This window comes from Rhinopithecus bieti, unplaced genomic scaffold (assembly GCF_001698545.2).
Source record: "Rhinopithecus bieti isolate Rb0 unplaced genomic scaffold, ASM169854v2 scaffold_13617, whole genome shotgun sequence".
NCBI classification, from domain to species: Eukaryota; Metazoa; Chordata; class Mammalia; order Primates; family Cercopithecidae; genus Rhinopithecus; species Rhinopithecus bieti.
The window spans coordinates 1,048,094-1,061,441 of NW_016807714.1; the positions used below are offsets into that span (position 1 = coordinate 1,048,094).

The window sequence follows — 13,348 nt, forward strand, 5'->3', positions numbered from 1 at the left end:
TGACAGGGTGGGGGTGGGGTGCTGGAGCAGGGGCTTGCGTGGCGTCAGGCTGAGGCCTCCAGCCTGGGGAGCCCTGAGCGCCAGGACCCCCAGGGCCAGGCCAGCACGAAGCCAACAAGACAGAGGAAGCCCATGAACCCCTCTCCCGAAATTCTAGAAAAAGCACATTAGTTCTCATGAGATTGCCTGCTGTTCCGAGCTGAACTGTGTCCCCCAGAAAGACGTGCTGAAGTCCTAATCCCAGTGCCTGTGAACGCAGCCTTACTTGGAAACAGAGTAGTTGCCAACGTCATCAAGCAAAGATGAGGTCACTAGGGTGGGTCCCAATCCTAATGGACTGGTGTTCTTACAAGAAAACGCTGCCCTGTGAGGACGCGCGAGGGCGTGCGCAGTGACAGAGGCAGAGGCTGAAGAGCTGTCACCGCAGGCCCAGGACTGCCACGGGCTGGTAGTAAACGGCCAGAACCGAAGGAGCAGGGAGAGGTCAGCACAGAGTTTCAGAGGAGCAGGCCCTGCCGACACTCTCTTCACAGGCTCTGGCCTCCAGGACTTCCAGATAACACGTTTCTGTTGTTTGAGCCCCACTTTGTGGTGCTTGCTTGAAGCAGCCTCAGGTGACAGGTCCACCTGAGCCATCTTGGGGCCTGGAACTGGGGGCAGGGTCAGCCCAGCTGGGCCATGGCCTGAGGGTGGGGAGGGAGTGGCTCCCCAGAAATGTTACTGCCAGGATCTGGGGCAGCGTCTGCTGAAAGATTTATCGGGGCAGGGCCTGGGAGGGGGTGAGTGTGTCTCAGCAGACGCCGGGGAGGGAGAGGCGGAGGGCAGGGACTGGATTCATTCCAGCCCTCTGCGTGCTGCAGCAGCCATAGCCTGAGACAAACCCCCAAGGAGAGGGAACCCCCTGGCTGAGCCCAAGAGTCTAGGCTCAAATAAAAAGACGTTGGCTGTGAAAACAGCACAGTCACTTCTCGCCCCACTGTGTTTGTGGTCCAAGGTGGTGCTGGGTGTGTGACTGTGGCTATGGAATCTAGGAGGCCTTGTGTGGCTTCAGTGGGCTGAGGGCAACGCTGGAGGACACCCTGTGTCCCTGATGGTTCCCTTTGGCTGAGCCGCGTCCGAGTAAATGTGACAGGAAGCAGCTCGGACACACTGAAGGCTGGAGGTCCTGCTGCTTGGTGTGTGCCGCAGGCCTTGGTGTGTGCTGCAGGCCTGTGTCCGAGCCGCCGCTCACGGCCACGGTGGCCTTGGTCTCCACATCACACTGGCCTTTGCGCTGGCTGTTCTTTGTGCCATTTTTCTTTCTGGCTCCATCTCCATTCTCTGGAATGGAGGGTGTCTAAACAGCTCCAGAGTGTCAACCAGGTCCCAGCTGGCCATGACACCCAGCACAGTGGGTCACCATGATGCTCCATGGCCTGCCAGGTGATGGGTGCCCTTGGGCCCCATGGTGACAGAAGGTGCGAGGGTGCCACTGCCCCATGACAAGCTGTAAACACATGCTGTTATCCATCCCAGGAAAACACACACTGCGTCTGTTCCTCTCTCTTGGCAGGTAAGGGAAGGGATGTCCTCCCAGGCTCTGGGAGATGTGCGTGTGCGGGATGCCACATAACAGAGCTGAACCTGAGGGGCCGCTTTTGGCAAAGGCAGCACGACAGGCCCGTGTCACAGGACCCATGGTCGCCGTGGTGATCTGCATGGCAGCGCCTGAGCTGCGGCCCTCAGATGGTGGGTGGAGCCACCCTGCAGAGTCACACTCGGGGCAGCCGGGTGACCACGGGCTGTGAGCTGGGCGCTGCGCCCCAGGGCGGGGCTTAGGCCCTAAACCCATAAGCAGTGCGTCCTTGGCATCTCCTCCCCAGTAAGTAGAAAGCATGGGCCTGGGGTCAAAGGGTGGAAATGGGAGGGGCCGCACTTGCCATCCCTGCTGGTGCCCTCTTGGAGACCCTGCGTCCCCTTCTGCAACCAGGTACCCCCAAGGGCCGAGAGCCCAGTCTGAGCAGAGGACACTGAGGCCACCGCCACGCCAGGGCGGCCGCTCGTTTTCAGGTGAACCTGAGCACAGCTCCTCGGTTGTGTGAGGGGTGGGCTGGGTGGTGCCAAGCAAGAAAGGACAGGCGTAGCGCCGGGGCTAACTGCGTGGGTGTGGGCTCAGGACCTGGAGGCTGCGGCTTGAGCATTCAGTCCACAGCCAGGCCAGGGCTGGCTCAGACACCGCCGTGATCCCAGGAGGAGTGAGCGGATGGTGGGCTCCAGGAGTCACGGCCAGAGAGTACGTTTCCAGGCCCGGAACTTCCTGTGGGAAGGGGGCCGGTGGCCTCCAGGAAGGCCCTGCCTCCCGAAGCCCTGGCGGGCCCCCTCACACCTGTGTCTACTCCAGCAGGTGCGTTCCTGGGCCTCTCCAACACCCTGCACACCTGTCCAGTCCTCCCGCGTCTCTGGCCACCTGCCTAAGCACGGCTGCTGGCCCAATGTCCTTCCTCAGTACTGGATGCCTGCTTTCAAATGTTGTGCGGGGTTCGTGAGCCGTGGGCCCTGAACCAACTGGGAGAGACCCAGCCTCCCCAGTCTGGAGCCGACTCTGCCTGATCCTGGCTGACACGGGCCCATCCTTGGCTCTCAGGCCAAGCAGGTGAGGCCCTGGGGCTGCTGTCCACTGCAGTTGATTTGGGGCCCACAGCTCAGGAGCCCAGCACAGTCCCATGCCCCGCTGCCTCTGAAAGCTCCCTCATCGCCGGCAGTGGGGGCCACATCGGGGCTATGATCTCCGCTGCAGCCAGACAGCTGTGGTGAGCGGCGTCCCCCACATCCCCTGTGTTCAGGTGGGCTGTGCCACCGGCCCCTCCTGACCTCCTGGCACCCGCCTTTCACTCCCTCCTTCCTTGTCACCCCCAGAAGCACTCGAGTCCCCACTCCCCTCCTCACAGCCCCTGATGCAGGCTCTGCCGACCCCCGGCTGTGGAGCCAGCTGGGCCCCAGGACTGCTGCTTCCACAGCCCTCAACTACCTTCCTCCCTCCACTGCACACTGGCCGGGGAGGGGCCGTCAGATGTTAGCAAACTCTTCCTGCCCAAGAGGCCACACCTGCGGGCCGACTCTCAAAATCAGCCCTGGAGAAGCTCCCCAAGCAAGAAGGGGTGTGGACTCTAGAAACCACCCAGTAGGCCCCAGTGGGGGAGCTGGTGGGCAGTGGGCTCTGCTCTTGCTGCTCCCTGGTCTGGCCTGCAGACCGTCATCCACCCCTTCACCACAGGCCACTGCCGCGGTCAATGGTGGCTTTGAGGAAAACCCTGGCTGGGTGACCGGTTGTGACAGGAGCTGGGGGTTAACATCACCGGGCCCCTCCTCCATCCACTGTCCTCTAAGCCCCGGGGCTGCAGGAAAGCAACCTGGGAAACCCACCTCCTTCAAATGCATGTGGGGGATCCATGGCGCCCTGGCCCCCAGGACAGACCCTGTAGCCTGCCAGACAGGGTGGCAGCCGCGAACGTGCAGTGGAGGCGTGGGCCACATCAGGCACAATCACGGCTGAGCGGCAGGTGGGCCTGAGGCCGGGCTGTGGAGGCAGTCAATCAGTGAGCCAGTGGACTTTCCCGTGAACAAGGGGCGTGACCAGGACAGAAGCAAGGGTAAGAATTTGTTTAGGAAAAGTTCCAAACCTACCAGGGCAGGGATGCAGGTGGGGTGTACGGCATACTGGGGGCCAGGCCAGGGCCTTGCTGCTGGTGGCTATGAAGGAAAAGGAGACCAAAAATATACAAGAAAATCCAAATGCTTTGAAGAATGGAGGTGAGAGGAGCCCAGGAGCTGTGGACTCAGATTCCCCAGAGCTGGGGTGAAGGGGAAGATCTCGCACAGAAAGGATGAGGGGTCAGGGAGGCCACACCTGAAAACCCCACCCCGTGACCCAGACGCGTCAGAGGCAAGAGGAAAACTGAAAAAACGTTGGGATAGAAAGAGAAACCTCCTGGGCCGGGCGCGGTGGCTCACGCCTGTCATCCCAGCACTTCGGGAGGCCGAGGCGGGCGGATCACGAGGTCAGGAGATCGAGACCATCCTGGCTAACACTGTGAAACCCCGTCTCTACTAAAAAATAAAAAATACAAAAAACTAGCCGGGCGAGGTGGCGGCGCCTGTAGTCCCAGCTACTCGGGAGGCTGAGGCAGGAGAATGGTGTAAACCCGGGAGGCGGAGCTTGCAGTGAGCTGAGATCCGGCCACTGCACTCCAGCCTGGGTGACAGAGCGAGACTCCGTCTCAAAAAAAAAAAAAAAAAAAAAAAAGAGAAACCTCCTAAAAGGGGCATCACGGGGGTGTCAGATTTCTCAGCAGTAGCCCTGGCTAGGTGAGGACAGCAGTGCCTTGTTCTGAAGGAAAGAACGGTGGGCCTTAGACCTCCATCCCTGACTTTAGACCTCCATCCCCGACCTTAGACCTCCATCCCTGACTTTAGAACTCCGTCCCTAACCTTAGACCTCCATCCCCACCTTAGACCTCTGACCCCGACTTTAGACCTCCGTCCCTGAGCTTAGAGCTCCTTTCCCACCTTAGACCTCTGTCCCCGGCCTTAGACCTCCATCCCCGACCTTAGACCTCCATCCCCACCTCAGACCTCTGACCCCGACTTTAGACCTCCGTCCCTGAGCTTAGAGCTCCTTTCCCACCTTAGATCTCAGTTCCCACCTTAGAACTCTGTCCCCATGTTAGACCTCTGTCCCCGGCTTTAGACCTCCCTCCCCATCTTACACCTCCGTCCCCGACCTTAGACCTCCGTCCGCAGCCTTAGACCTCCGTCCGCACCTTAGACCTCCGTCCGCACCTTAGACCTTCGTCTCCAGCCTTAGAGCTTAAATCTCCGAACTTAGGTCTTTGTCCCTGGCCATCCAGATATCTCTCAAACAAAGAGGACATCGTGAGAACAATCGTCTAAGGCCTCCAGGCCCCCCATGGCGTGAACGTGCGGAGGGGTCAGGAAGGAGAAAATGAGAAAAGAAACCAATGGGTGCGTGGGGTCACAACGACGGGGCTGAGGAGGGCAGAGGAGAAAGTGCAGCTCCACACACAGTGCTCCGGGCCAAGTGCCGGCGAGAGGGACCTAGGGAGCACGCGGCGTGGATGCGGCTGAGAAGATCAGGACAAGCTTGTCTGAGCCCCAAGGCAGCCAAGGTCAGAGCGGACGTGCAGCCTCCACTCACCAGGCCGGCAAAGGAAACACAGTGCATCCAGGGCAAAGCAATAAGTGAAAGCCTAGTGTGTAGAGGCTGCAGAATAAGACGAGGAAATCCTCCAAATACAGCAGGAGACGCCAGACCCAGCCAAGCTCACCCAGGAGGAGACCCTCGGACCCCCCTGGAAAAAGCGCAAATGAGACCTGGCAACTGGCAGGCTCCGAGGGACAATCTTAGAACAAAGAGACATGTGGGTCCCGGGCAGGAGGCACCAACCTCTGACCAACTAGAATCACAGGCATGTGGCCGGGTGCGGTGACTCACGCCTGTAATCCCAGCAGTTTGGGAGGGCAAGGTGAGTGGATCACCTGAGGTTGGGAGTTCGAGACCAGCCTGACCAACATGGAGAAACCCCATCTCTACTAAAAATACAAAATTAGCCGGGCGTGGTGGTGGGCACCTGTAATCCCAGCTACTTGGGAGGCTGAGGCAGGAGAATCGCTTGAACCCGGGAGGCAGAGGTTGCAGTGAGCTGAGATCACGCCATTGCACTCCAGCTTGGGCAACAAGTGTGAAACTGTCTCAAAAAAAAAAAAAAAAAAAAAGAATCAGAGATGCGTGCCCAGGAGGGGAGGACGCCTGTCTACCACAGGGACAGTAGGCACCAACTTGCGGAACGGACCTCACAGACACCAGGGGCCAGAGAGACACAAACACAGAGGCTGTCACGGCTGACGCATCTGTTTTTGCCCTGTGGAACACTTCTGCTCCTTCATCAGGCCACAGAGACGTTTTGGAACAGCCCAAACGGTCAATATCACACAGACAGTCCTCTGACCACGAAAACGCGAAAGGTAAATTTAATAAAACCTCTAACAAAAGAATACTGACGAGAGAAGGTGACCAAGAAACTGCAATCCAGCATATCACTGCTTTCCTTATATTTTTTATTTAATTTATTTATTATATTTATTGTATTTATTTTATTTATGTATTGTTTTGAGGGACAGGAAGCTCACTCTGGTCGGCCAGGGCTGAGAGATTGGCAGGTGCGCGAATTCGGCTTTCGACTTGGGCCAAGCTCTGCCTCCCGAGGGTTCAAGCGCCCCATTCTCCTGCCTCAGGCCCTCCCGAGTAGCTGGGACCACAGGCATGCGCCACCACGCCTGGCTCATTTTTGTATTTTTAGTAGAGATGGAGTTTCACCATCCTGGACAGGCTGGTCTTGAACTCCTGACCTCGTGATCTGCCCACCTCAGCCTCCCAAAATGCTGGGATTACAGGCGTGAGTCACCATGCCTGGTTCTTTCTTTTTTGTTTTTTAAGAGACAGGGTCTCACTCTTGTCTCCCAGACTGGCATACAGTGGCAATCACAGTTCACTGCAGCCTCGACCTCCTGGGCTCAAGCGATTCTCCCGCCTCAGCCACTCGAGTAGCTGAGACTACAGGTACATGCTGCCACACATGGCTAATTTTTGTATTTTTCTGTAGAGGCAGGGTCTCGCCATGTTGCCCAGGCTGGTGTCAAACTCCTGGGCTCAAGTGATCCTCCCGCCCTTTGAAACTGTGAAGCCAATCATTGGCTTCTCTCCCGCTATGAAAGTCTTAGATGGCTTCTTCTGCCAGTGGAAAGTTGTTTTGTCTACATTGAAAATGTGTTGTTTAGGATAGCCACCTTCATCAATGTTCTTAGCTTTGCTGAACCAGGGACCCCGTAACCCTACCCTAGGATTCAAGGTGGAAGATACCGTCCCAGGATGTGGGATGGAGGAGACAGTCCAGGTCTCTGCGGAAAAAGCAGAGAAAGGCAGGCAGGCACCGTGAGTTTCCAGGCCACTGCCCCAGATCTCTGGATTTCCTAGAGACGGCACTCTCTCCTGCCCTTCAGCTGGTGAGTATCAATAGTTTTGAGAGACACTGGGAATTCCTCGGAATCCTGAGTCAGAAGCCCGAGGTGGAGAGGGGACCCTGCTGGCCCTGAGTCCCTCTCTGGGGTCTACATCCCTATCCCAGCCCCTAGAACCCATGCTCAGGGTTGCAGAGGGCAGGGCTGGCGTGGGGGCAATCCCAGGGCAGTGAGTGCTGGGACTCCAGGTGGGTTCCGGGCTCAGTGACTGGCAGAGCTTGCTTTGTGTTTCAGTGACCCACATACGGTTTGTGAACTTTAGGGGGTCTTAAAAATGTAAAGGCCCTTATTATTTGATGATATTGAGGCCCAATAATGACGTTGTGATTATTGTTTTGTAAAAGCTCCCTTGTTTTCGATAGGCATACAGACGATGGGCCGTGGGAGATGGACGGAGGTCCAGAGACGGAAGGCTGGCCATGAGCTCCTCATTGCTGAAGCTGGTGGGGGGCGCTTGGGAACTCTTTATCCTATTCTGCTTACTTTAGCATGTGTTTGAACGTTCCACTATAAAAACTTGAAAGAAGTAACAGAAGGAATTGTCTTATTCCTCATCCGATCCTGCGACTGTGCGTGCCAGTGCCCACGCCCGCAGATCTTTGCTGGAGACTAAAGGTTTGATAGCTGGTTTGCTCTGTACACTCAGGCCTCTTTTTCTTGACTTAATCATAAGCACCTCAGTCCCTTCAGGGACCTCTAGTTTCTTTTCCTAGAGCCATTTTGTTACTTAAAAGGATTTACAAGGTGCCTGCCCAATTCATCAGGGATTTTAGCCTCTAATGGGTGTGCCGGCCTACTCTTGACTTAATCCCTTGATTTAAGGCTGAGATCTATTAGGCTTTGTCACTCAAAGCATTTCTGCCTAGGGTTGAGAAGCAGTTGTCTCTTCCAGCTTTGTAAGTCCTTGATACTATGACTGGCTTCCTTCTCTCTCGTTCCTGCCTACAACGCAGGCTGTTCTTGTCTAAACCTCTCTCTCTCTCTCAACATATACTTCACGTACCATAAAAGTCACCCCTATGAAGTATACAATTCACAGTGGTTTTTAGTACAATTCGAAGGTTGTGCAACCATTACCACTCTGTAATCCCAAAACAAACCCCCACCTTTTAACAGGAACTCTCCACCCCCTGGAAAGCTAATCTGCTTTCTGTCCTGGGGGATTTGCCTTCTCTGGGCATTTCATATTAAGAGAATCATAATTGTATGATACGGTCTTTTGTGTCTGGCTTCTTTAGTCTAGCATCCTGTGTTCAACGGTCATCCAAGCCATAGTATGTGTCAGAATTTCATTCCTGTTCATGGCTGAGTAATATTCTATGGTAGGGAAGTCTACATTCTCTTTATCCACTCACAGCTGATGGACTTTTGGGTTTTCACTTTTTAGCTATGATGAACAGTGCTCCCATGAACATCAATGTTTGAGTTTCTGTATGCACAAATGTCTTCTATTCTTTTGGGTGTACACCTAGGAATGGAGCTCCTGGGTCGCATGGTAATTTGTGTTTAACTTTTTGAGGAACTATCATTGTTTTCCAAAGTGGCTGCACCATTTTTCATCCCCTCCAGCAATGCATGAGGACTTCATTTCTCCACCTCTTCACCAACACTTGTTATTGTCCATTTTAAAAAATCAATTATGAGGCTGGGCACAGTGGCTCATGCCTGTAATCCCAGCACTTTGGGAGGCCAAGGCAGGTGGATCACTTGAGGTCAGGAGTTTGAGACCAGCCTGCCCAACATGGTGAAGCCCTGTCTCTACTAAAAATACAAAAAAAAAAAAAAAATAGCTGGACATCGTGGTGCACGCCTGTAGTCCCAGCTACTCAGGAAGCTGAGGTGGTAGGATCACCTGAGCCCAGGGAGGTGGAGGCTGCAGTGGGCCGTGATTGCACCACAGTACTCTAGTCTGGGCAACAGAGTGAGACCCTCCCTCAAAAAAAAATTAAAAATAAAATTAAATTGGGCTTTTGTCTTCTTATTGTTCAGCTGTGATGTTCTTTATGGATTCTAGATATAAATTTCTTATCAGAAAGATAATTTCCAAATATTTTCTCCCATGATGTGGTTGTTTTTCTTTCTTTTTTCTTTTCTTTCTTTCTTTTTTTTTCTTTTTCTTTTTTTTTTGAGACAGGATCTTGCTCAGTTGCCCAGGCTGGAGTGCAGTAGCATGATCTCGGCTCACTGCAACCTCCGCCTCCTGGGTTCAAGCGATTCTCCTGCCTCAGCCTCCCAAATAGCTGAGAGCACAGGTGTGCACCACCACGCCTGGCTAATTTTTAAATTTTTAGTAGAGATGGGGTTTTGCCATGCTGCCCAGGCTGGTCATGAACTTCTGAGTTCAAACAATCTGCCAGCCTTGCCCTCCCAAAGTGCTGGGATTACAGGCGTGAGCCACGCCCCTGACCCTCTTTTTGTTTTTGAAATGATATCCTTTGAAACACAAAAGTTTTAAATTTTAACGAAGTCTAATTTATCTGGGCTTTTTTCCTATGGTCGCTTGTGCTTTTAGTGTCATATCTAATAAGACTGCATAATTCAAAAGAACAAAAATTTAGGGCTGGGCTCAGTGGCTCATGCCTGTAATCCCAGAAGTTTCAGAGGTTGAGGTGGGCAAATCATGGGGTCAGGAGTTCGAGACCAGCCTGGCCAACATGGTGAAACCTTGTCTCTGCTAAAAATACAAAACGTTAGCTGGGTTGGCCAGGTGAGGTGTCTCACACTTATAATTCCAACACTTTGGGAGGCTGGGGCAGGTGGATCACCTGAGGTCAGGAGTTCGAAACCAGCCCGGCCAACATGGTGAAACCCTGTCTCTACTAAAAATACAAAAAAGTTTGCTGGATGTAGTGGTGAGCACCTGTAATCCCAGCTACTTGGGAGGCTGAGGCAGGAGAATCACTTGAACCCAGGAGGCAGAGGTTGCAGTGAGCCGAGATCGCACCATTGCACTCCAGCCTGGGCAACAAGAGCAAAACTCAGTCTCAAAAAAAAAAAAATTAACTGGGCGTGGTGGTGGGCGCCTGTAATCCCAGCTACTCTGGAGGCTGAGGCATGAGAATCACTTGAACCTGGGAGGCGGAGGCTGCAGTGAGCCAAGACTGTGCCACTGCACTCCAGCCAGGGCCACAGAGTGAGACTCTATCACAAAAAAAAAAAAAAAAGATTACGTCTGTTTCCTTCTAAGAGTTTACTAGTTTTAGCTCTTATCTTTAGGTATTTGATCCATTTTGAATTAAGCTTTGTATGTGGTATATGGGGGAGGTGTCCAGCTTCATTCTTTGCATGTAGAATCCATTTGTCCAGCACCATTTGTTTATTATTACTATTATTATTATTATTATTATTATTTTGAGACAGGACCTTACTCTGTTGCCCAGGCTGGGGTGAAGTGGCTCCATTTCGGCTCACGGCAACCTCCACCTCCCGGGTTCAAGCAATTCTACCTCAGCCTCCTGAGTAGCTGGGATTACAGGTGTGCACCACGCCCAGCTAATTTTTGTATTTTTAGTAGAGATGGGGTTTCACCATGTTGGCCAGGCTGGTGTTGAACTCCCGACCTCAGGTGATCCACCCGCCTCGGCCTCCCAAAATGCTGGGATTACAGGCGTGAGCCACTGTGCCGGCTGATTTGTTTAAAAGATTATTCTTTCCCTGTTAAATGCTCTTGACCCCTTTGTCAAAAATCAATTGATCGTAGATGTAGATGTGTGGTTTTATTTCTGGATTCTGAATTCTTTTCCATTATCTGTCCTTACCCTAGTACTGCGCTGCCTTGACTGTGGTCGATTTTAATTACTATGAAGTCATTGAAATTGGGAAGTGTTAAGTCCTCCAATGTTATTGTTCTTCAGGATTGTTTTAGCTTTTCTGGGTCTCTTGCAATTCTATATGAATTTTAGGAACTGACCATTTTTGCAGCTTCTCCGTTTTTTGCGTGAAGGCAGTGGGGTTTTGCTGGGGATTGCACTGGATCGGCAGATCAGCTCAGGGAGCGATGCCTTCCGAATAGGAACACCATGGGTATGAGACGACTTCTCATCCATGTCCTCTTAATTTCTTCCAACCATGTGTACAGGTGAGTATACAAGTCTTGCTCTTCTTTTAAATTTATTCCCAGGTATTTTAGTATTTTTAGTGCTGTTGTATGTGAAATTGTTTGCTTAATTTCGTTTTCAGATTGTTCATCCCTAATATGAAGTACAACTGGGTTTTGTATATTCACTGGAACTCACTTATTAGCTCTGTGAGGTTTCTGGTGCACTCTCTAGAGTTTTCAACAGACAAGATCATGGTATCTTCAAATTCAGTTAGTTTCACTTCTTCCTTTTCGATCTGATGCCTTTTATTTATTTATTTATTTATTTATTTATTTATTTTTTTAGACGGAGTCTCGCTCTGTCGCCCAGGCTGGAGTGCTGTGGCCGGATCTCAGCTCACTGCAAGCTCCGCCTCCCGGGTTCACGCCATTCTCCTGCCTCAGCCTCCCGAGTAGCTGGGACTACAGGCACCCGCCACCTCGCCCGGCTAATTTTTTGTATTTTAGTACAGACGGGGTTTCACCGTGTTAGCCAGGATGGTCTCGATCTCCTGACCTCGTGATCCGCCTGCCTCGGCCTCCCAAAGTGCTGGGATGACAGGCGTGAGCCGCCGCGCCCGGCCCCTTGTCTTATTCTTAAAGGAAGCTTTCAGCTTTTAAAACTAAGTATGATGCTAGCATTGGGAAGTGTTTTACATGCCCTTTATCAGGTTGAGCAAATTCCCTTTGATCCCTAGTTTGTTGACCATTTTTGTTATGAATGGATGTTGGATTGTGTCAAACACTTTTGTTGCATCTATTGAGATGATCATGTGGGTTTTTTCCTCCTTTTACTAATTTAATAGGATGTATTACATTGCCTAAATTTCATATATTGAACCAAGTTTGCATTCTTTGTTCTCTTGGGCAGTCTGGCTAAAGGGTTTTCAATTTTATCTTTTTTGTGGTTGTTGCTTCGTTTTTGAACATAAACTCAAGATTTTATTGTCTTCATAATAAAACAAAAGATGACACTTAGAACTGTATCACTTGGTCCTTTCCCTTTTTGTCTCTTCCCAGTTTAAAATGTTTGCATGTTTTAGTAGGCAGCATTCTCTTAGATCTGCAGCTGGGCTCAACGCACTCAAGCCTTAGCACAATCTTCTTGGTAGTTTCAGCCTTTTTCCAGAAAATCGGCTTAGTCTGCCCACCATAGCCACTCTGCTTCCTGTCATAACCTGCTTACCCTGGGCGTACCAGGAATCCTTGCCCTTCTTGTACTGGGTCACTTTGCGGGGTTGGTGCTTGCCACACTTCTTACAGAGAGACTGGCGGGTTTTAGGAACATTTACCACATTTATATGAGCGCTATCGGCACTGAAAGCCAATTTTATCTATTCATAGGATCAACTTTTAGTGTCATTGTGTTTTGCTACTGTTTTTCTGTTCTCTATTTCTTTTATGTCTGCTCTAACCTATTATTCATTTCAAAGTGCTTCTAATTTCCCTTAGAATTTCCTCTTTGATCCATGGGTTATTTAGGAGTATGTTGCTTAATTTTCACAAATTTGTGAATTTTTCAAATTTTCTTCTGTTTATTGATTTCTTTTTTCATTCCACTGTGGTCAGAGAACATACTTTGTATGATTTCAATCCATTAAAATCTTATTTTAATTTTATTTTATTTATTTATTTTTTGAGACGGAGTCTTGCTCTGCCACCCAGGCTGGAGTGCGGTGGCCGGATCTCAGCTCACTGCAAGCTCCGCCTCCCGGGTTCACGCCATTCTCCTGCCTCAGCCTCCCGAGTAGCTGGGACTACAGGCGCCCACCACCTCGCCCGGCTAATTTTTTTGTATGTTTTAGTAGAGACGGGGTTTCACCGTGTTAGCCAGGATGGTCTCGATCTCCTGACCTCATGATCCGCCCGTCTCGGCCTCCCAAAGTGCTGGGATTACAGGCTTGAGCCACCACGCCCGGCCCTGTTTATTGATTTCTAATTTCATTCCACTGTGGTCAGAGAACATACTTTGTATGATTTCAATCCATTAAAATCTTATTTTTAATTTTTATTTTATTTATTTATTTTTTGAGACGGAGTCATATGTAAATATAATATCCTTTTTATGGATTGATCCTTTTATTATTATAAAATGTCCTTCCTTTCCTCTATTAACAACTGTGTCTTAAAGTCTATTTCATCTGTTCTTATTATCCACTCTAACTCTCTCCTTTTTTCTTTTCTTTTCTTTTTCTT

At 51.2% G+C, this 13,348-nt stretch overlaps 1 long non-coding RNA gene and 1 pseudogene across 2 annotated transcripts; one reads left to right on the forward strand and one right to left on the reverse strand.

The window, feature by feature from the left end:
• Nucleotides 1-379: 379 nt before the first annotated feature.
• On the forward strand, nucleotides 380-8,249 carry LOC108536580 (uncharacterized). Of its 2 annotated transcripts, none has more exons than XR_001887553.1 (6): nucleotides 380-614; nucleotides 1,553-1,861; nucleotides 1,970-2,049; nucleotides 2,384-3,629; nucleotides 6,898-7,059; nucleotides 7,437-8,249. It is a non-coding gene; the product is annotated as an uncharacterized LOC108536580 (long non-coding RNA). The 2 variants fall into 2 exon arrangements; XR_001887554.1 differs by having other exon boundaries at nucleotides 380-483.
• Nucleotides 8,250-11,706: 3,457 nt separating this feature from the next.
• LOC108536539 (60S ribosomal protein L36a-like) overlaps nucleotides 11,707-13,348 on the reverse strand; it is a 5,446-nt pseudogene continuing 3,804 nt past the window's right edge.